The sequence below is a fragment of the Microtus oregoni genome, unplaced genomic scaffold (genome assembly GCF_018167655.1).
Source record: "Microtus oregoni isolate MIOR12 unplaced genomic scaffold, Mior012 000055F_ref0000237, whole genome shotgun sequence".
Lineage (NCBI taxonomy): Eukaryota > Metazoa > Chordata > Mammalia > Rodentia > Cricetidae > Microtus > Microtus oregoni.
In genome coordinates this window covers 1,676,827-1,698,968 of record NW_024543831.1, presented here as the reverse complement: position 1 = coordinate 1,698,968, position 22,142 = coordinate 1,676,827, and the positions used below count along the sequence as shown (strand labels likewise).

The 22,142-nt window shown below is 46.1% G+C and overlaps 1 protein-coding gene and 1 non-coding gene across 2 annotated transcripts in view; both read right to left on the bottom strand.

The window, feature by feature from the left end:
* Positions 1–22,142, bottom strand: part of LOC121438256 (phosphatidylinositol N-acetylglucosaminyltransferase subunit A-like) — a 76,621-nt gene that overhangs the window by 44,250 nt on the left and 10,229 nt on the right. The gene's annotated exons all lie outside the window — the stretch shown is intronic.
* Positions 14,260–14,385, bottom strand: LOC121438416. The gene has a single exon (XR_005973095.1). It is a non-coding gene; the product is annotated as a U6atac minor spliceosomal RNA (small nuclear RNA).

The window sequence follows — 22,142 nt, the reverse complement described above, 5'->3', positions numbered from 1 at the left end:
GCATCAGTTTGTCTGTGGATGGAAGAGGGGGTACTGATCAGCACGGCCTTCTGCCGCAGCCTGACAGCCTCTGCTTGGCTGAGGGGTGTTTCTAACCCATTCCTAATTGTTACAGCTGCTGATAAGCAAGGTTGCTGTACATTTCTGTAAAAGCATATGGTCTACAGTACAACAGTGTTCAGCTTTTGTCCTCTTAATCCACATTTGTAGCCTGCATTTGGAACAGTGCTCCTATACCCTAATGAAGAAACAGCACGGCTTTTCTAGAGATAACAAGGTCACTGTGGAGACTGCTACTCTTCCAAAATATGAAGTGTTGTTCAGCAACTTGTGCAGGAACACAAGTAATCAAAACTGAAACCACCCTGTTTCCAGAAGTATCCGTCGTATAGGTTGCATCAAAGTGAAGGACTGCCAAGGACTTCTGTGGTGGTTTAGGGGAATTTCTCTTCCATGTAGTACACGACTAGTAAAATTAACCAGGCGAAACAGACAACAAAGTCAATCAGTGCCTGCTGTAGCTCACAAAAGTTCGTGCTACGTAATGCTCCTTTTTTTTTTTTTTTTTTTTAGTTTTTCGAGACAGGGTTTCCCTGTAGCTTTGGAGCCTGTCCTGGAACTAGCTCTTGTAGACCAGGCTGGCCTCAAACTCACAGAGATCCGCCTGCCTCTGCCTCCCGAGTGCTGGGATTAAAGGCGTGCGCCACCATCACCCGGCTGTAATGCTCCTTTTTTAAGCAACAGTCACACCAGAAGGCCCTCAGCTTCTACTTCACTACTTCCTCTTTTACCCTACAGCACACCTTTCTGACTAACAATGTGTATCTAGAGTCCCTTAGATTAGAATAGCAGTGGGCTGCTGTAGTCATTGCTGGATTTCACCAGGCTGCTTGCCTTCAGTGCCTCCACATACCTTACCTCCTAGCAGAGAACTGTATGGGTTTCGTGAAAGTTGTGAATGCTGAGTGCTTTTTGTTGTTGTAGTTCAGTTGTTCATGTGTATCGCCTAAGTTCCAAGTACTTCCTAGACATAGAAACCTGTTCAAGACTCTTCCCTCTTCTGGGAGCCCAGTCTGGTCTTTAGATGAGAACAGAGGAAGATGCATTTGAAAGAGGCTAATGCAGATTACTTTGAGAAGTTGGGTCAAGAGAGGTCTGGAGATAACCTAAAATAAACCAGGGAGGCACACTTGCTCTCAATTACACCACTCAAGACTGAGGCAAGAGGTTCAAGAGTACAAGGCTAGACTAGGCTACTTAGAGCCCCTGCCAAACCAGGAGAATATAAGAAGGGAGTAAGGTATGGGACAACCACAAAGCTAGTCTGTGGCGAAAAATAGGTGTGCACCTGTAATGCCAACAGGGAAAATGGAACAGAGCAATCAAAGGTCAAGCCTGAAGGCTCATCTGGAGCACTGGCTGCTCTCTTCCAAGAAAACCCAGGTTCAAATCCCAGCACACCCTCATGGCAGCTAACAACTATCTCTTAACTCCAGGTCCAGGGAATCCAGTGCCCACTTCTGGCCTCTGGGCACCAGACATACACAAAGTGAGCAGACACACATGCAATGTAGGTGAAACACCATACACAAAAAAATTATAGATACATAGATAGACAGATTTGTTCTTTGAGACTGGCTTTTTCTGTGTAACAGCCCTGGCCATCCTGGAGCTTACTTTGTAGACCAGCCTGGCAGGTGGATCTCTTGAGTTTGAAGCCAGCCTAGTCTACCGAGTGAGTTCCAAGACAGCCAGAGCTGTTACACACAGAAACCCTCAGAGAAGAACAGAAAAAGCAGCACAGCTGAAATTTCTGGCACAGTGGGCACTCTGGAAGAATAGTATGTCTGAAGTAGTGGACGGGACAGGAGTAAGGGGTAAAGCCAGAATGTTGAGAACATGAAACACCTTTTATGCCATATTGAGAATTGCTCTGCCTGGTTGTATCCAGCAGCCGGATATGCTGAGATTCTTAAGCAGAAGGGTCCTGGGGCCAGCCTGGCTATTCCATGGAGCCAGAAAGATGACTCAGTGGGTAAAGCTACTTGCCACCAAACCTGATACTTAAATTCAAGTCCCTGGAACACACATGGTTAAGGAGAGAAGCAGCTCCTGCGAGGTGTCCACTGACCTTCACATGTGCCCAGCCATACTCGTCTGCCAATACAATTTCTTTTTAGGAAAAGGATTTGATCAGGACTGGAGATGTGCAGCGCAGTTGGCAGATTTCTTGCCTGGCACACACAAGGCCTTGGGCTCAATACTCAGCATTGCATAAACCAGGCCTGTGACACGTGGCCTAAAATCCCAGCACTTGAGAAGTTGAGGGAAGATCTCTGAATTTGAAGGCAGACTGGTCTAGAGAGCCAGTTACAGGGCAGACTCCAAAGCTACAGAGAAATTCTGTCTCAAAAACAAAACAAACACATAATGTCAGTAAACAGCAAAGACTTTTTGTTGAGTCTTGCTTTGCTTTTTTGCAGACTTTTTATGTGTGGGAATGTTTTGCCTTCAAGTACTTATGTGCACCAAATGTGTGCCTGGTGCTCAAGGAGGTCTAAAAGAGTGTTGGATTTCCTGGAACTGGGGTTACAAATGGTTGGAGCCACCATACTGGTGCCAGGAACCAAGTGCTCTTAACTGCTTGTCATCTCTCCAGCCTCAGACTCTTCATTATTTTAAGAGTAATGTGAAGGCAAACAATGCTGCACACACGGAATCCCAACACTTCAGAAGCAGAGGCCAGCTAGGGCTACAAAACAGAGACCCCTGGGAAAGCAACCCCTAGGGGTAGAGCATCTGCCTCGTATGAACAAGGCCCTGGGTTTGATCACCAGTGCTGCCAACAGAGACAGGAGAAGAGAGAGAGAGAGAGAGTAACCAGGTAGCCTCGACTGGTATTGAGCTCACTATGGTAGATGAGCTGATGTGGAACTCTCAGAGATCCTCCTGCCTCAGCCTCTGCCTCTCGAGTGCTGGGTTTAAAGTTGTGTGCCACCACCACCCAACTAGCTGTTTATATTTTTAAAACACTTGCACTGACTCTCATTTAACCTCCCACTTTCTTTAAGACGCATTACATTTAGAATTTATCCTCCTAACAAATCAAAGGTCGAGCTGTGAGCAGGGGCAACAGTGAGGACTGGCTAGGACTTGTGGGTAGTAAGGAAGGAAGCACGAATGGGGTCCACGCAGCAGTGCTCTGCTGCAGTCTGTCCCAGCTACACTCCCGATCCCCGCTAGACCGATGCCCCCGAGGTGTATTTCCATAGATCATCCTGCTTTCCTGCTGCCTCAACTCTGTTTTGAGCCACTTTCAAGCTATGCCAAGATTTATTGCCTCTTAGGCAGCAATCTTCCTAACCCTAAATACCATATAGCTTTGTGGTACTTCTTATCCCTTAATTAGCTTGATTTTCATTTCTACAAGGACACGAATTGCCCTGACTGTGCCCTCTGGTGATGAGTTCCAGCACAGTGCACCAGGGACACACCATAGCAGTGCACTTTCCTGTACACACACAGAAGCCCCCATACTAATTAGCACACTGCACGCATGGCCCTTGACAATCTATCTTTGACTTTGCCTTAATCCCATTTTCAGCTTCCAAATATTGTTTGGTCACATGGTTTCTAATCAGTTCTCATAAAAACACCACTTTAAATATTAAGTCATGTGATTGTCTACTACTACCTATGGTTGCCTCCTGATCACCAGATCATCCCCTTTTTCTCTTGCCCATTTTGTCTCTTGGTTCATTATCACTCTTATAACAGTGGCTCTGAGCCTCCTAACACTGCGATCCTTCAATACAGTTCCTCATGTCATGGTGCCTTCAGCCAGAAAATTACTTGGTTGCTATTTCATAACTGTAATTTTACTACTGTCACGAATCGCAATGTAAATATCTGATGTGTAGGATGTCTGATATGTGACACACCTCCCATGAGGGGTCACGACCCACAGGTTGAGAACCACTGCTATACTACTTGGCAATTTCAACATAGATGTGGGGCACTGGTTTCCAAACAATGGTCCCTGGACCACAGTAGCATCACTTTTACCAAGAATACTTTTTAAAAATTATTTATTTTATATGTTTGTGGAACACTTGTGGTGAAGAGAGGATAACATGTAGGAGCTAATTCTCTCCCAAAATGTGGTGTCCAGGGATTAGTCTCAGGTCTTCAGATTGGAGGCAAGCGCCCTTACATGCTGAGCCATCTTGCCAGCCCTCACCAAGGAGCTTAGAAATGAAAGTTCCCAGGTTCTATCCCAGAAAACCTGGAAGTAGAAACTTGCAGTCTGCGTTTTGTTGGCTTTCCATATAATTCTAAAGCATGCTTAACTTTGAGAAAAATCCACACAAATGATCCAACAGCCCGAGCTCTCAGCTCCTCTCCAAACTCCCCAACATTAGCCTTTCACCTTCCGCTAGCACTGCTTCCCATAGCCTTAAAACGCAGCATCCCTGTCTGACCACCCGCCAGCTCATTCCCGCAAATGCTCAACTGCATTTATCTGAATACACTTTGACCATGAGCAAACTCATCCTCAGAACCCCGACTTTTCCCTCATTTTCCAAATTTATTTATGGTCTATAGTCTGTGGTTATCATTCTTTAGAACACACCCTCAATTTCCTTGCCTCTCACCATGGAACTCATCTGCCAAAACCACATCCTCGGTTTAATCCAACTGCTTTAACTACTCTACGCTTCTTCACCCATGAAGCTAAGTGAAGCTGGAGAAAACAATTGAGATGACTGGTTTCATTTCATACCCACAGTCAGACCCTCAAGACAGCACTTCATAAGACCTGCCAATCATGTTGTATTTTTCTTCCTTAGGCCATGATTATTTCCATCGACAGATGATCTTGCTTCCCACTTGACTAAGAAAATGTAAGCAGTTGGAGAGCTTCCCCTTCCGAGACATTATCTCCACACCTACCACTGTTTGCACCCATATAAATATAGATGCAGGAGTGAGTCAGCTGGCACCGGCTCTGGAGCAGGCTCAGCCTGCAGGCCTTCAGGAAGTGAGTCCCGGGGGCCTGCATCTCCCCCTGTGGCAGGCTGCCACCAAACCCTGCTGTTTATCAGCCCAGGACCAAACACAGCAAGTGGGACACTTTGGCCTGAACTAGGTGCTGCAGATTGCAAGCTCCAAGCACACAGAACTCATCCGTACACATTGCGATGGACAGAATAAATGTACCCCTCCAGGATCCATGTTTTATAAACACTCCCCCTCCACCCCAGGACCTGCCCCTTCTACCTGGCACATCACAGGTCTCCCTTCTTCAGTTCATCACCTCTTTTGAGAAGTCTCTTCAGATTTCCCTAAACTGCCCCCCTTGCCTGCCCAAGCAGGCCCTGTACAGCTCACATCATTGCACTGTAGTGCTGTGTTTACCTTTACGTCCCTCGCTACGCTTCTTAAGGAAGACAGGGTATCCAAGTCTCTTTGCAATCCTAGCCTATCACATTATCTGGCCTGTATACAGTAGGGTTTCAAGCGACAAGAAAAGCAGACTCCACTTGCTGTGTTTGGTCCTGGGCTGATAACAGCAGGGTTTGGTGGCAGCCTGCCACAGGGGGAGATGCAGGCCCCGGGGGACTCACTTCCTGAAGGCCTGCAGGCTGAGCCTGCTCCAGAGCCGGTGCCAGCTGAGTCACTCCCGAATCTCAACCTCCTGCATTCAAACCAATTTGGATGCTGGTTCACGGTGTTGCTTGCCTGGCTGTTCATGCAGGGATGCCTCTGCCTGCGGCCTAGGAAGGAGGAGCCAGGAGGTGGGCAGCTGAAGAGCCTTGACAGAGGACTTACACAATAGACTCCTGAAAAATCCCTGGAATGCCTCCGAAACCTACCATCTGAACTCTTTCTTTGCCAAGCCTGCACTTCAGGGTACATCCTCAGTGCCGCTGAGAGAACACCATGAGTAACATGCTTTTCTTTATAGGATTTTCAACATGCACCCTACGGATGGGCATGGATGAGAATTATACCTTGTTCTTCTTGTGAGAAGCAAGAAAGGTTGTCTTCAGAAACTCCAGTGCCCGTGTTGTCAAATTCAAAGCAATTAAAACACTGTTGTGTGGTTTGGAATTATAGCTTACATGTTAAACTATCTACCATTTCCCCTAAGGACAGCCCGCACTTTTACCCTGATGTCATCCCACTCTGGGTCTCAAGAGGGTAGGGGACTCAATAAAGCAAGTTAATGAACCCAAATATGGTAACAGCACCTCTAATGCCAGGACTCTTAAAGCAGAGACAAAAGGATGGCTCTACGTTCAATTCCAGCCATCAACAGGGGAGTTCTAGGCTAACAGAACTGCAAAGTAGATCCTGCTTCAAACAAAAGCAAACTGGTAAGTGTGCTAATGCACCATCAATGAGAACACCACCGTGGGAGAGTGACTACCAAGTCTAGTGACACTCGGAGTCATAGAGCAAAGTCAGGTAACGCAGGACTGGTGGGGAAAATGAAAGACCAGGAATCAAGTAAACACTAACAGTGGGGGTTCATTTGTGCCTTATTGCAGTTTTGTCTACCTTGTATACGTCGGTTTATTATATGATATCCAAGTGACTACCACAGCCTACAATGGCAAACTATTTTATCCCTGTTTTTTTGTTTGTTTCCTTTTTCAAGACAGGATTTCTCTGTATAGCCCTGGCTGTCCTGGAACTCACTATGTTCAACCAGGCTGGCCTTGAATTTACAGAGATCCACCTGCCTCCAAAGTGCTGGGATTAAAATGGTGTGTGTCACCACTGCCTGGCTTAATTTTTTACTTGTAAAACCTTTTTGCTTTAACTTTTTTTTTGTTTGTTTTTTTGAGACAGGGTTCTCTGTAGCTTTGGAGCCTGTCCTGGAACTAGCTCTTGCAGACCAGGCTGGCTTCGAACTAACAGAGATCCGCCTGCCTCTGCCTCCCGAGTGCTGGGATTAAAGGGTGCGTCCAGCTGCTTTAACTTTTTTACATTTATTTATTATTATCATGTATGTAGTAATGTGTTTGAACGTGGTATATGTGTATGTGAAAATGCACATGTGTGAGGGGTGAAGAACCCAGAACATTAGAGCACTGTCATTCTCCACTTTATTCTCTTCAGACAGGTCTCTCCTTGTACCTGGAGCCAGCCTGGCAGCCAGCAGGCTCTAGAAATCCCCCCCCCCCCCCCCGTCTCTGACTCTTGTTCTAGGCCCTCTTCTCCCAGAGTTGAGGTTACAGGTGTATGAGAACATGCCCAGCTTTTTACATGGGATTCTGGGGGATTTAACTGGGGGTCTCATGCTTACATAGTTACCCGCTGGACTAGCTCCACAACACTTTCAATTTAGATTTACTTTTTTAAAAAAATATTTATTTCAGTTTTTTGAGACAGGGTTTCACTCTGTCACAAGCTATATCTCTCTAAGTAGATCAAGCTGGCCTCCAACTTACAGTGATTCTCCTGCCTCTGCTTCATACATGCTGAGTTTACAAGGACATGCCACTGCACACACTCAGCTTTTTGTTTGTTTGTGTTTTGTTTTGTTTTGTTTTTTGGGGGGGGGTAGCAGGTTTTGAAACAGGTATCTTTACATCTGTGTATCTTTGGCTGTCCTGGAACTCATTTCGTAGACCAGGCTGGCCTCGAACCCACAGAGATCTGCCTGGCTCTGCCTCCCGAGTGCTGGGATTAAAGCCGTGCGCCACCACCGCCGGGCCTACAAACAAAACATGTTGATGATCCATCTTTCCCTCCGCTCCAACATCTCTCCATTCCTCTTAGTGGCACTGAAGCTCCGTGTGTCCTGCTCTACCCTTCTGTCCACTCAGCTTTACTCGCAAATACACACGGCGATGAGTTGCTGCCTGGTTGAAGGGCTCCGATTTCTGATACACCATCATCGCTGAACCCTCAGTGAAACGCCTCTCGACTATCCTGCGGCCCATCCTGAGTGTGGGGCCAGCTCCTCTGCTGTAGCCGCCAGGGAAGGGGAAGGTCAGCTCTCCCAGGGCCAGCAAAGGGCAGTGCTAGCTCAGCATGCCCCTTGGATTTCAACACACACAGTTCCTGTGGCCCTCTGTGGTAACATGGGTCATAGCAGAGATCAACACAAATCCCAGCTGCCGCAGAACCATGGACCCAGACATGGGCCTTGGCAGAGCTTGAGCCTGGATGTTCACCACGGCCCCAAGTGGCAGCTCAGACCACTTAGATCTGCGTGGGCCCTGTGGTGGCATGACCCTCAGACTTCAACATGGCCACACATGGCAGTCTAGACCTCAGACATCCATGTGGTCTTTGGTGGCAACACAGGCCACGGTCATTGACATAGACTCCAGCTGTAGTAGGACCACAGACTCAGACATGGTCCTCAGCATTAGTCTGAGCCCAGATGTCACCATGACCCCAGGTGGCAGCACAGTTCACTCAGACAGCATGGCCCCAGTGGCAGCATGGCCCTGGGAGACAACATAGCCCCAGATGTGGCCCAGGCCCCAGGTAGCTACATGGCCTTTGGTGGTAACAGGAACCACAGACTATCAAATGGGCTTTAGCAGGGCCATGAGCCCAGACATGGTCCTGGGTGGCAACACAGGCCACCCAGATCAGTATGTCCTGGCAGTAACATGGCCCTCAGATACCAACATGGCCTCAGATGGCAGGTCAGACCCTGGGCATCCTTCAGTGGTAACAGGAGCAATGGACAGAAACACAAACCCTTGCTGCAATAAAGCCATGGACCCGGACATGGCCCTCAGTGGCAGTTGGGGCCCAGATGTCCCCATGGCACCAGGTGGCAGAGCAGGCCACTCAGATTGGCATAGCCCCTGTGGTGGCACCATCCTTAGACACCAACATGGCCACAGGTGGCAGCTCAGACCCCAGGCATCACATGGTCTTAGGTGGCAACATGGGCCACGATGTCAACACAGACCCTGTCTAGGGTAGGACCACAGACCCAGACATGACCCTTACCAACAGCTGGGGCCCAGATACCACCATAGTCCCTGGCTAGCAGGCCACCCACATCAGCCTGTTCCTCACTGCCTTTGTTGCTTCAATTCTGCTTCTTTCCACAGCACATGAACTGGTTCACATCTCTTTCTCTCCCATTTCTACACCATATATTTGCTCACAATAATAGGCCTGTGGATTCTTCAAATAGCCCGGGCCAGGAGAACCCAGCTCGGCCTGTGGATGTCTTTAGAAAGCCTAGGCTGTCCACACTCAGCTTTTTATTGTCATTTTTCTTAGAGTTTCTATTACTGTGATGAAACACCATGATCAAAAGCAACTCGGGAAAGGGAAGAGTTTATCCGGCTTACCCTTCCAGATCATAGTCCATCACTGGAGGAAGTCAGGACAGGAACTCAAGCATGGCAGAAACCTGGAGGCAGGAGCTGATGCAGAGGCTGTGGAGGGGGCTGCTAGTACTGGCTTGTTTAACCCACTTTCTTATAGCACCCAGGACCACCAGTTCAGGGACAGCACCACCCACAATGGGCTGGGCCCTCCTTCATCAATCACTAAGAAAATGTTCTACATCTGGATCCTATGGGGGGATTTTCTCAATTGAGGGTCCCTCCTTTTAGATAACTTTAGCTTTGTCAAATTGACATAAGACACACATAAGCCAGCACATCATTATTTGTTTGGTTTGGTTTATAGAGATGGGGTCCCAATGTGTATGTATCCCAGGCTGGCCTTACATCAATCCTTCTGCCTCAGACTCCTCCGACTTTACAGGAGTAAGTCACCATACCTGGTTTAGGCTTAGATTTTTGTGTTAGAGTCCAAAGTCTCAGAGATAGGGAGATAGCTCCATCACAAAGTGATGAGTTCAATCCTAGCACCCATATTCAAAAACCAAGTGTGCCAGGAGGAGTGTGGCACACAGCTTTAACGTCAGGACTGGAGAAACTGAGGCAGGCAGATCTCTGTGCATTCCAGGCCAGTCTGATCTACACAGGGTTTCAGGCCAGCTAGTGCAACATAGACCTGGTCTCAGAAAACAAACAAACAATAATAACAACAAAAAATACAACATACTGACATGCATTTCTAATCCCAACACTGGGCAAGGCTGTGGTGATATTCACCTTTAATCCCATCAGTCAGGAGGCAGAATCAGGCAGATCTATGTGAGTTCAGGGCCAGCCTTGGTCTATAGAGCTAGTTCTAGGAGAATCAAGGCTACACAAAGAAACTCTGTCTTGAAAAACAACAACAACAACAACAATAATAATAATAACAACAACAACAGTAATCCCAGCACTAGGATGACAGAATCAGACAGATCCCTGTGGCTTTCTGGCCAGCCAGCCTAGCCTACTTGGTTAGGCCAAAACCAGAGAGAGGGGCTGGAGGATGGATGGTACAGACGTTAAGAGCACTGTCTGTTCTTCCCAGCAACCACATGATGCTAATGAGGTCTGGTGCCCTCTTCTGACAGAACACTGTGTACATAATAAATAAATACATCTTAAAAAAAAAAAGAGCAGTGAGAGATTCTGTCACAAATAAAAAGTGGACCACCCCTAGGAAATAAACCCCAAGGTTGACATCTGACTTCCATATGTATCTACATACATGTGTACACACAGAGCGTGAAGTCTTTGGTTTGTGTAATGGTGGCCATTTCTCATTGTTTTGTTTTTCTGTTTTTTGTCGCCTCACAAACGGTAAGCAGTGAGCATGATTTTTAATTATTTGTTTATTTAATTTTTTTTTTTAGATAGGAGTTCTCTGTGTAACAGCCTTAGCTATCCTGGAACTAGTTCTTGTAGACTAGACTGGCATCGAACTCACAGAGATCCACCTGCCTCTGCCTCCCAAGTGCTGGGATTCAAAGCATATGCCACAGCCACCCAGTGTATTGTTTTTATTTGCATTGGTGTTTTGCCTGCATGTATGTCTGTGTGAGGGTGTCAGACCTTGGAGTTACAGAAAGTTGTTGCTAGCTGCTATGTGGGTGCTGAAAATTGAACCTAAATCCTCTGGAAGAGCGGTCAGTGCTCTTAACCGCTGAGCTGTCTCTCCAGCCCCCAGAGTATGATATTTTGTTTTGTTGTAGTTGCTTGGTTTTACGAGACAAGGTTTCTCTGTGTAGTCCTGGCTGTCCTGGAACTTGATTTGTAGACCAGGCTGGTCTCGAACTTACAAAGATCACCTGCCTCTGCCTCCTGAGTGCTGGGATTAAATTATATTCTACTGTAAGTATGCTTTATACAATTGTCCACTGCTGTATTTGTAAATTAAATTATTTTGAATAGATACATAAAAACATAAAAATTTTCCCAGGTGGTGATATTGTATATGCCTTTAATCCCAGCACTCTGAAGGCAGAGGCAGGCAGTAGAGAAACCCATCTCAAAAAAAAATAGACAAAATAACAACAAAACTATAGGTACTTACGGAGTGCCATGTGATGGTTAAATACATGTATACATTGCGCTGAGATAGCAGTTTTAATTTTATTTTTATTCTATATGTATGGGCACTTTGCCTGCATGTATGTCTATACATCATATGCATGCTTGGTGCCTGTGGATGCCAGAAAAGGGCAGTGAATCTCCTGGAGCTGCCATTACAGATGGTTGTGAGCTGCCATGTGGGTGTTTTGAATTGAACCCCAGTTCTTTGGGAAACAACACGCGCTCTTTACCATTGAGCCCACTCTCAATCCAGAATAGATTGTTTGTTTGTTTTTCAAGACAGGGTTTTTCTGTGTAGCCCTGGCTGTCCCAGAGCTCACTGTGTAGACAAGGCTGACCTTGAATTCAGAGAGATCTGCCTGCCTCTGCCTCCCGAGTACTGGGATTAAAGGCCTGCGCCACCATTGGCTGGCTGGCAATAATTTCTAAAGTCTTAAAAATTAGCAAATAAATGCAATGCCAGCCAGTGATGTGGTTCATCAGGTAAAGGAGCTCGCCCTAAGCTTGGAACCCACACAAAGGAAAAAGGGAATTAACGCTCAGAAATTGTCCTTCAGCCTCCACATGCACACAAGTTATGACACCCTTGCACACACATATACACACACAGACACGTAATGTAAAAATGTTTTTAAAATATCCATTATGATATTATTCAAAAACATGTCAAGGGGCTGGAAATTTAGCTCTGGGTAGCATGTGGGAATATAGTGTTGGCCTCATATATCCAGGCCCTCCATGCTAATTCCCAGCACTTTAAACAGCAAAAACATGCCAAATTACCTTTACTCAACTGGTTTTGAGAGTGATGGCTTTGGAAATCTTTCAGGCCAGTTATCATTGCCAGAAAGAAAATAACCAAATCCTTGCTCAAAGGTCTTCTTAAATGACAGATATCTAGTTGCTCAATACTGACATTGTCCCTTATGGAATACATCTCAGAACTCAAGAACTGGTAGCTTCTAATGCCTCTAAGAATGTGCCTCAATCAACACATTGTCCACCTAGCTAAGGGACAGCTTCCTGGAATTAAGAAGGCAAAACCAAGGTTATAATTAACTCAGACTTCCTCCTCCTCTTGTACCTTGGCCATGACCTTAATCCTCACCTAGATTTTCCATCCCATCTATGGATAAAATTTTGTTCTGAATTAGATCTACTGAGCTGTGGTCCTGTTAGCCTTAGAGAATTGGCTGGATCGCTGCAGGTAATCTTAAACCACACATTGAGACTGAAGCATGACTTTTATAAACAGACAGACATCTCGTTTAGGGATAATACTGTCAGTTTTATTCCCCCGTCCCAGTTTTTTTTTTTAACTTGTATTAAAAACAAAGCAAACATTACTAGGTAAGGATAGATCAAACAAACTTTTTCAAGGTAATTTAGAGCAAACAGAATGTTCCATTTCCTGGAACCACAGCAATGACAATATAAAGGAAGAATGAGCAGGGATGATAAAAATGGGTGTGGCTCTGGAAATGAGCAGTTTCCGGCTGGATGATTTAAAGTCAGATTTATATGATGATTAATGAGCCCACTCAAAGTCCTATCCTATGTGACCTTCACAACTTTATTTATTTGATTTTTTGAGAAAGGGTTTCTTTGTGTAGCTCTGGCTGTCCTAGAACTAGCTTTTTAGACTGGACCGACCTTGACCTCACAGAGATTTGCCTGTTTCTGCTTTACAAGTGTTGGATTTAAAGGTATGCACCACCATTGCCTGGCAACTTTTAAAAAAATATTTATTTAATTGTATGTCTGTGTGTGAACATGAGAGTGGGTGGCCAGAGAGAACAGAAGCATCAGATGCCCCTGGAGCTGCAGGTAGTTGTGAGTTACAGGCAGCTGTGAGCTGCCCTGCACGAGTGCTGGGAACTGAGCCCAGGTCCTCTGCAAGGGCAATATATACTCTTAACTGCAGAGTCTTCTCTCCAGCCTCAGGCCTCACAGTGCAGGAGATGAAGTTGCCAGATTAAAGAATATAATGAGGAAATTTATTTATTATTTGATGCATATGGACATTTTGCCTGCATATATCTTTGTGTACCACACATGTGCCTGGAGCCTACAAAGGCCAGAAGGCTTGGATTCCCTAGAACTGGAGTTACAGACAGCTGTTAGCACTCTCAACCCTGAGCCTTTTCTTCAGTCCCTATTTATTTAGTTATTGAAACAGGGTTTCATTCTAGACTGGCCTAGAACTTACTATGCAGTCAAGGCTGACCTCAAACTCCCTACCTTGCTCCCACATCTAAGTGCTAGGGTTACAGCTATGAGCCATCTTGCCTGGTCTGAAAGAAGAAAAAGAAATATCTCGCCTGCTGCCAGCCAGAGAAACAGAGGCAGAGATCAGAAGTTGATTCTCAACTTCTCTTGTGTGTTCTGGGATGAGATTCTAGTTCATTTAGGGTTGCATGGCCAGTGCCTTTACCACTGAGATGCCTTGACAGCCTGTGTTCTGAAGTTTTATAAGACATACTTCCTAGCAAGATATAAGGTGTGTGCTTATAATCTTAGTACTTGGGAGACTGATTGATATGAATTCAAGGTCAGTCGGAGCTACAGAGTGAGTTCTAAGCCAGCCAGCAAAACCTACAATGTGAGATTCTGTGTCAAAGAACCAAAATAATTAATAATAATAAAAAAGCACGTTTATAGATTGTTTTCCCTCTGCCAGGGATTGAACCTAGGACCTCACGCTTGCCTGCCAAGTACCCTATTACAGAGCTACATCCCCAGTGAGAGCTGAAAGCTGTCTAAAACTGTGCTCTGCGCATCTTTGAGTCCAGGCGTGTATCACACGGCGGTGGAGTCACAACAGTGGTTAGATGCCACAAAGCAGTTGGCAATACCATCACTGTCCATGTGTTATTAGACCTAAGGGCTTCTTCTGTCTTTACCAGGAGGGTGGAACTTCTCTCCCTCATACGTACGACACAGCTCCATTTCCTATCTCTAAGAGTCCAGTGGAAGGGCTAACAAAATAAGTAATCACAAGCCATACAAGCTCAAGATGCGGTGAGATCAGCAGCAAGCATCTGTCTAGACTGCATGTGAGGGACCCCCAAGGAGAAGCTGAGCAAGGCTGGGGTGTAGAGAGTGATACTGGACTAGAAGCCCGCCAAGGGGATGGGAAAGGGAAGATGGGCACATTAGACAGCAGAGATGGGCACCAAAGCAGGATCAGACAGCTCTGAGCAGCTACAGAGGATGAATTCAGCAAGGCAGGGCCACAGGAGGCAAAGGGTGGAGACTTGGAGTCAGTGGAGGATCTTGAAAAGGCTAAGTTTACTGAAGTATTTTAAAGGACCACAATCAGATTTCCATCTTGAGAAGTTCAGCATCAGAGCACAGTACTGAGAAATGCTGTGGAGAACAGCAGTACCTGGCAGGGTGATTAGGAGAGGGAACACGAGAGGCAAACCAGAGCAAAGAGGCATTCAGCACAGGACGTACTAGAGAAGATACTCAACAAAGCATTAGGTAGGTGTGTCTGAAATCCAGAATGGTGTTTAGTGCTAGATGCGCAGTTTGGGGAGTAGGCGGGCTGCTTAGGAAGGAATCCCACATCAAGTGAGCACATGGATGTTTACCTATATCCTCGGCACCTACAGCCTTCCAGGCAGCAGGACTTTGGGATGTGAATTAACACATAAACTAATGAAAATAAAGGCAGTCTAAGAATATGGCTCTGAGAAACCGCCATTTGTAGATGGAGAGATGTGATGATACTTTGTGCTCTAACAAATAAAGCTTGCCTGAAGATCAGAGGGCGGAGCTAGACATGAGTTAACAATAGAGGTCTTGAGTTCTGTACTGTCAGACAGACAGGAAGTGATATGGCTGGGTAGAGAAAGGATTATAAGGGGGCTGGAGAGATGGCCCAGTGGTTAAGAGCAATTGCCTGCTCTTCCAAAGGTCCTGAGTTCAATTCCCAGCAACCACATGGTGGCTCACAACCATCTGTAAAGACGTCTGGCGCCCTCATCTGGCCTTCAGGCATGCAGACAGAATATTGTATACATAAAAAAAAAAAAAGAAAGGAGCTCAGTCCTTTTTTGGCTGAGGTGTTAGCAAGGTTAAGAGTTGGCTGTGACTTGCTCCTTTTTCTCTCTGATCTTTCAGCATGTACACCAATATCTGGCTCTGGGTTTTTATTATTAAGACCAATGAGAATTTATGCAACACAGAGAGACAAGGATCTCAGACAGAAAGGTCAGGGAAATGAGAACTGAGACTGACCCCATGGCCAATCTGGTGGAAAGAGAGAGTCAATTCCCAGAAGCTGTCCTCTGACCAATACACATGCACTTAGACATGTGAGCGTGCGTGCACGCGCACACACATACACACACACACACACACACACACACAATTGAATATAAAGAAAGGAAAGTCGTCAAGTCGTCATTGTCTGAGCTTGCCATGGTAGTTTACATCTATAATCCCAGTACTTGGGAAACTGAGACAAAAGGATCATTAATCTGAGGCTATTCTGGGCCACATAGAAAGTACAAGGTCAGCCTAGGCTCTGAGGCCCTGTCTCTAAAGACCAAAGTAAATACATAACACAACAGAAAAGAAAATCCCTGGTCTCTGGTGGCCATGATTTCAGCACAGGTGGCAGTCAGATAATAGTGGCTTGGGGAGTATTTGGAAGGCTGTGAGGGAATGGAGAATGTGAACTTCAGTTCACTGTTTCCAGAACTTAACCTTACGTACACCAAGCCATTTTTCTTTCCTTTTTTGTTTATTTGTTTGTTTGTCTCCTTTTGTTTCGAGACAGGGTCTTGCTCTGTAGCCCAAGCTAACTTTGAACTCATGTAACCTAGATTTGTCTCGAACTCCTGATCCTTCTGTCTCTGTCTCTCTAGGGTTGAGATTACAGATATGTTACCACATCTGGTCTTTCCCTTTTCTTCGGTCCTCCTTAAGTTGATAGACTCAGTTCTTCCTGTCTTTAAATTTCTTTTAAAAAAAATCAAAATATGTTCTTTTATTCTCATACTAATTATCTTTCTTTCCTCTTTGCTAGTAAATGGAAGTGTATAAAGATATCATCAATCCTCTGTCTTCTGTTGGTTCTCTTAATACTTTCCTTTTACCTGTTTTCTGATATAGGCAGCCTGGTAAGCGCTCTCTCTCTCTCTCTCTCTCTCTCTCACTCACACACACACACACACACACACACACACACACACACACATTTCATTTATTCAGTTTTTCTTAGATACTTGAACCTTGGAATTTACTTTATTTTATGTATAGGAGGGTTATGCCTGCATGTTTGTATGTGCACCACCTGGGTGCCTGGTGCCCATGGAGACCAGAAGAGGGCATCAGATGCCTGAAGCTGGAGTTACAGGCTGTCATGAGAAGCTTTGCTGGGAACTGAAGAGCAAGTGCTCTTAACTGCTGATCCATCTCTTCAACTCACACGAACTCATTTCTTTTTGTTTGTCTTAGTGTTGTTTTGCCAGGGTGTCTCTGTGTAGCCCCGGCTGTGCTGGAACTCTCTCTGTAGACCAGGCTGTCCTCAAACTACAAAGATCTGCCTGCTTCTGTTCTCTGAGTGCTGGGATTAAAGGTATGTGCCACCTGCCACTACCACCAGCTCATTTTTTGTTTGTTTTTCAAGACAGGGTTTCTTTGGTAGCCCTAGCTGTCCTAGAAGTAGCTCTGTAGAAACTGGCCTCGAACTCACAGAGATCCGCCTGCCTCTGCCTCTCAAGGGCTGGAACTAAAGGTGTGCGCTACCATCACCGGGCTTCTCACTCCCTACATTTAATACTTCAATAAGACTTATTCTAGCTTCAAGGATCTTCTGCATCTGAGGCCAGCTGAGATGGCTCTGCAGGAAAAGGTCCTTACTACTATGCCTGACGACCTGAATTCAAACCCTGGGACCCATGTGGTAGGAAGGATAGAACTGAGTCCTCAGAGTTATCCTCTGACCTCCCCATTCCCATGGTGGAATGAATATACACATATAAATAAATAAACAAATAAATGTAAAACAAAAATAGGGATGAAGAGATATTTTTGGTTTTGCTTCATGGTTTTATGTGTTCTTTAGTGTTCTTGAAGAAGCTGGGAGTCAAACCCATGGTCTGACACGTTAGGCAAATGCTTTACTGAGCAGCATCCACCACCCCTCTCTTTGATGATTCTTTTTATTGGTTTTAGATTTTGTGCGTATATGTGTGCTTATTAGTGTGTGGATACGCATATGTACATGTCTGCACATGCATGTGGAGTCCAGAGAAGACAGTCAGGTGCCCTTTCTACTTCTCCGACCATAGGTTTTTCACTCCCCTAGAAGTTGACAATTAGATTAGACTGGTGAGCCTGCGAATGCTAGGAACCTGCTTCTCCTCACTCCCCAGTGCTAGGATCACAAGCAGGCAGCCTAGAGATGGAGCTCAGGTCCTCGAGCTTGTGTGACAAAAGCCCTTTACCAACTACTTCCCCTGCACCCCCTTTTTCGGAGTGTCCTTGGATGGGGGGATTTATTACATAACCGTCCCTGGCCTGAAACTCAGTGTATAGACCAGTGTTATGCAACAGTTTTCTTTTAGGTTGAAACATTCTGGGCAAGATCTTTAAACAGGATAAACAACTCAAAATAGCTCCAGGAAGTCCCTAAAACTGACCAGATTCATTAGGCAGGTTCCCACCAGAGTAAGCAATAAAAGCTGAGAGTCTGCCTCAGACTACAAAGAAGACTCTGAGATTCGATCAGATCAGCTGCTTAGAAGAGGCAAAGATCAGATGAGCTACTTGGAGGAAGTTTAGACCCACTGAGGCACCTGGAAAGGACCTCTCCAGCCTGCTGAGCTGTCTGCAGCCTGCATGGTGTGTTCCAGGTTCCCAGACTTTGTGAGCTGTCACCCGTGCTGCAGTGGGCTTTGCATTTTGGCTCCTGTAAGTAACCCATATTCCTGTAAGTAACCCTAATAAAAATCATTGCTTCACCAAGTTGGGCTTTGGTGATATTTGTACTTAGATCTGTTGCAGGATTCCTACCTAGGGTGAGAGTAGACATGTGTGTTGCGTCTCCTCAGGAAAAGGTTTGCCACCCAACAGCCAGGCTGGCCTCCAAATTAGGGCCATCCTCTCACCTCTACTTAGTAAGTTCTGAGATCACAGGCATGTGCCACCATGCCCTGTTTATCTCAATGCAAGGGATTGAATCCAGGGTTTCAAGCACGCCAGGGAAGCAGTCTCTGTGGTGGGATTTCAGTCTATTGAGCCAATGTCTTTTGGGGGATTACAAACTTTAGGGTGCATTCTTGTCTGTGGAGGTGACACTTTATAAACTGAGGGAAAGAGCCTCTCTCTCTTGCTCTCACGCTCTCCTGGGTGGTCGGAGCAGAGCAGGCGGCATGCTGTTGGCACTCATCACTCTGGACAGAATGAGTGGACAAACGCAGCTGGATCAGCGGCGGAATCTGATTGGTTCTGTGTCGGTGAGTATTTACCCCTATTTTATACCCAGAGTCTTGAGAACCTTTACCGGACTCCCGTGGATTAAAGCCACAAGCCTCTCTAGCCCTTTTGTCTGTTCCTGACAGCAGACAGAATGATCCTTCAAACGTCGAGGCATATCTTATCAGCCTTCTCCTCAGAACCCTCCAACGGCTTCTCATTTAATTTTATACCTCTGCAAAATCTAAAACCACCACCACCTCTTTCTCACCCCACACCACTTTTTTTTTAATATTTATTTATTATGTATACAATGTTCTGTCTGTGTATATGCCTGAAGATCAGAAGAGGGCACCAGATCTCATTACAGATGGTTGTGAGCCACCATGTGGTTGCTGGGAATTGAACTCAGGACCTTTGGAAGAGCAGGCAATGCTCTTAACCTCTGAGCCATCTCTCCAGCCCCACTTCTTATCACTTCTCCTGTCCTTCATCTTACTATGTCCCTATGTCCAGTCGCAGGGTCTCTCTGTTGTCGCCCAACTACTCCCTGAAACATGCTGCCCCTCAGGGCTTGCGTGTGTGCTGGGTTATCCTTGGAGTTCTCGTCTCTGGCTCACTCAGCCTTTGCCCACAGCCTGGCCATCCTTGCCGACAACTGTGTGCCGTAGCTTCTCCCAGCTCTCTCGTGGCTTTGTCTCACTGACACGGTGAGGTAACTAACAGGTCTCACAGCGGACCTGTCTATGTATTTACTGTTTGCTTCCTTCCCATAGACTGAGCATAGAAGGCAGCAGACTACCAAGAACACCTCGCCTGGGGTACCAGAGATAAAGATAACTGAGATGCTATTCCTGCCCTTGAGGAACCCACACTCCGGTGAGTCATGCAACCCAACAAGTAATTAGAATGGAAGTGCTTTTAAAGCATTTGGACACCAGAGGCTGAGGCGCTAGGGGACGGGGCTGTTTGGGGGTGGCAGTTACTGATCTCTGCAGCCTGGGTAGTACTTAAAACCATGAGATCACCAGACAAGAATGTGAGAAGTGACAGAGACACTGGTGTCTAAGAGTGAAAGACAGCGAAACGGGTCTGGAAAGAACCACCTAGAAGATGGAGAAGAGCCAGCTGGGCAGGGCCACCCATGACCATGCTACTCGATTGCCTTTTGGGAACTGGTATTTTCTTTGTTTTGAGACTGGGTCTGGGAGCCCACCAAGGCTGGCCTAGAACTTTATGTTTCCTCTGCTGTCCTCAAACTTTTGATCCTCCTGCCTAGCACTCCTGAGTGCTAGGTGTTGTAATTTTAGAAAACTCCTTGAAGAGAAGTCACACCATGCAACAGGGCTCACATAGGAGGTTTATTGGAAGAGGAGAGAGAGGAGGGCAGAGAAAGGACAGGGTGGGGGGCAGGGACTGGTCCCTAGGGACAAGAATGGTGGAAGAGAAAGGGGGAGAGAAAAAGAAAAAGTGATGGGAGGTGGGCAGGCCTACCTTTTAAAAGGGAATGTTGCCAGTGTGCACAGGAGATGCTCTTAGTGGGTACAGCTGGATGTATCCTGTCAGGCTCCTAAGGGGTGCTAAGGCTCCTAAGGCCAATGCTAACACTGGGATTGTAGGCATCTACCATCATGCTTAGCTGAATAGCCTTTATAAAACCTACCAACAGTGCTGGGGAAAGATCAGCACTGCAGCTATTGCCTAGCGTGCACAAGGCCCAGGCACTTCCAAACAAACAACCCAAACCCAACAAAACCTGAAACTCTAGCAAAATAAAAATATAGATCAAAGAATCCTAACATTCTCTATTGATAGTTACTACTGTGAACATGTTATAACATCCATACATTAATCCTAATAAGAACCTAGGATTAGGTATAAGGATGATCTGGTTTAGTGAAGGAAACTGATTCACCTTCCCAAGTGTACACACTCGCTAAGAAATAAAGATGTCCCCGCCAGCCATGATGGCATCTATAATCCTAGCACTTGGAGGCTGAGACAGAAGGATCTTGAGCTTTAAGGCAGCCTGGGCTACATAGTGAGACCCTGACTCAAAGGGAAAAAGTAAAACCAAACAGGTTTGAACTCAAGCGATTTGAGCTTCTACCCTTTTTCGCTTAAGGTTTTTTTTTTTATTATTATTGTTGTTGTTTTTAAATGATGTGTATGTGTGCATGTCTGGGTGGGGGCGTGTCTGAGTGCATGCAGGTGCCCTTGGCGGGCAGAGGCATTGTGCTCACCCAGAGTTGGAGTTACAAAGCAGTTGAGAGTCTCCCAAGGTGGGTGCTGGGAACTGAACCATAGCTCTTTTGCGAGATGCTCTTTAGCCTCTTGGTACAGCAACTGGAAGCACAGACCCTCTAGTCTTAGAGCTCATCCTTGTGCAGGACACCAACAGTAAGGTAAGGAAACCTAGACAGGTGAGACGACTCAGTAAGGGAAGAAGCTTGCTGCTAAGCCTGACAACCTGAATTTGAGCCCTGGGACCTTCATGATGGAAGGAGAAAATTGACTTCTGCAAGTTGTCCTCTGACCTCCACAAAAGTGCTGTGGCATACAAGTGCCCCCAATAAAAGCATAAATTTTAAAATGTAATAAAAAAGGTTTAAAGTAAGCAAATCCAGTAAGTGCAGCAGAAGGGTCTGGGGATATAGCTGGGGATTTTTTGTTTTGTTTTGTTTTTTTGTTTGTTTGTTTTGATTTATTAACTTCTGTATACAGTGTTCTGTTTGCAGGCCAGACCAGAAGAGGGCACCAGATCTCATTATGGATGGTTGCGAGTCACTGTGTCATTGCTGGGAATTGAACTCAGGACCTCTGGAAGAGGTCTTAACCACTGAGCCACCTCTCCAGCCCAGGCGTCTGTGTGTTGGTAGAGTGCTGTGTTGCATGCATGAGGCCCTTAGTTGGAGCCCCCAGCACTGGGTAAAAACAGGTGGTACGCTCCACTGTAAGGAAGAGATAGATGGGAGACACTCAGAAGAAAGATATTTTGTGGTGGGCAGGAGAGACCTTGAAGAAGATGGAGAGGGAGAGGGCCTGCCTTCTAGAAAGAAGACAGCTTGACTTGTGGGTGGGGGAGGCAGAAGGATCAGGAAGTTCAAGGTCATCCTCCAAAAACGTAGTGAGTCAAAGACTAGCCTGGGCTATATGAGCCTTAATCACAAAGAGGAGGGTAGGGTGACTGGAGAGACAGATAAGCAGTTAAGAACCCTGGCTGCTTGATCTTCCAGAGGGCCTGGGTTTGGTTCCCAGCATTCACAT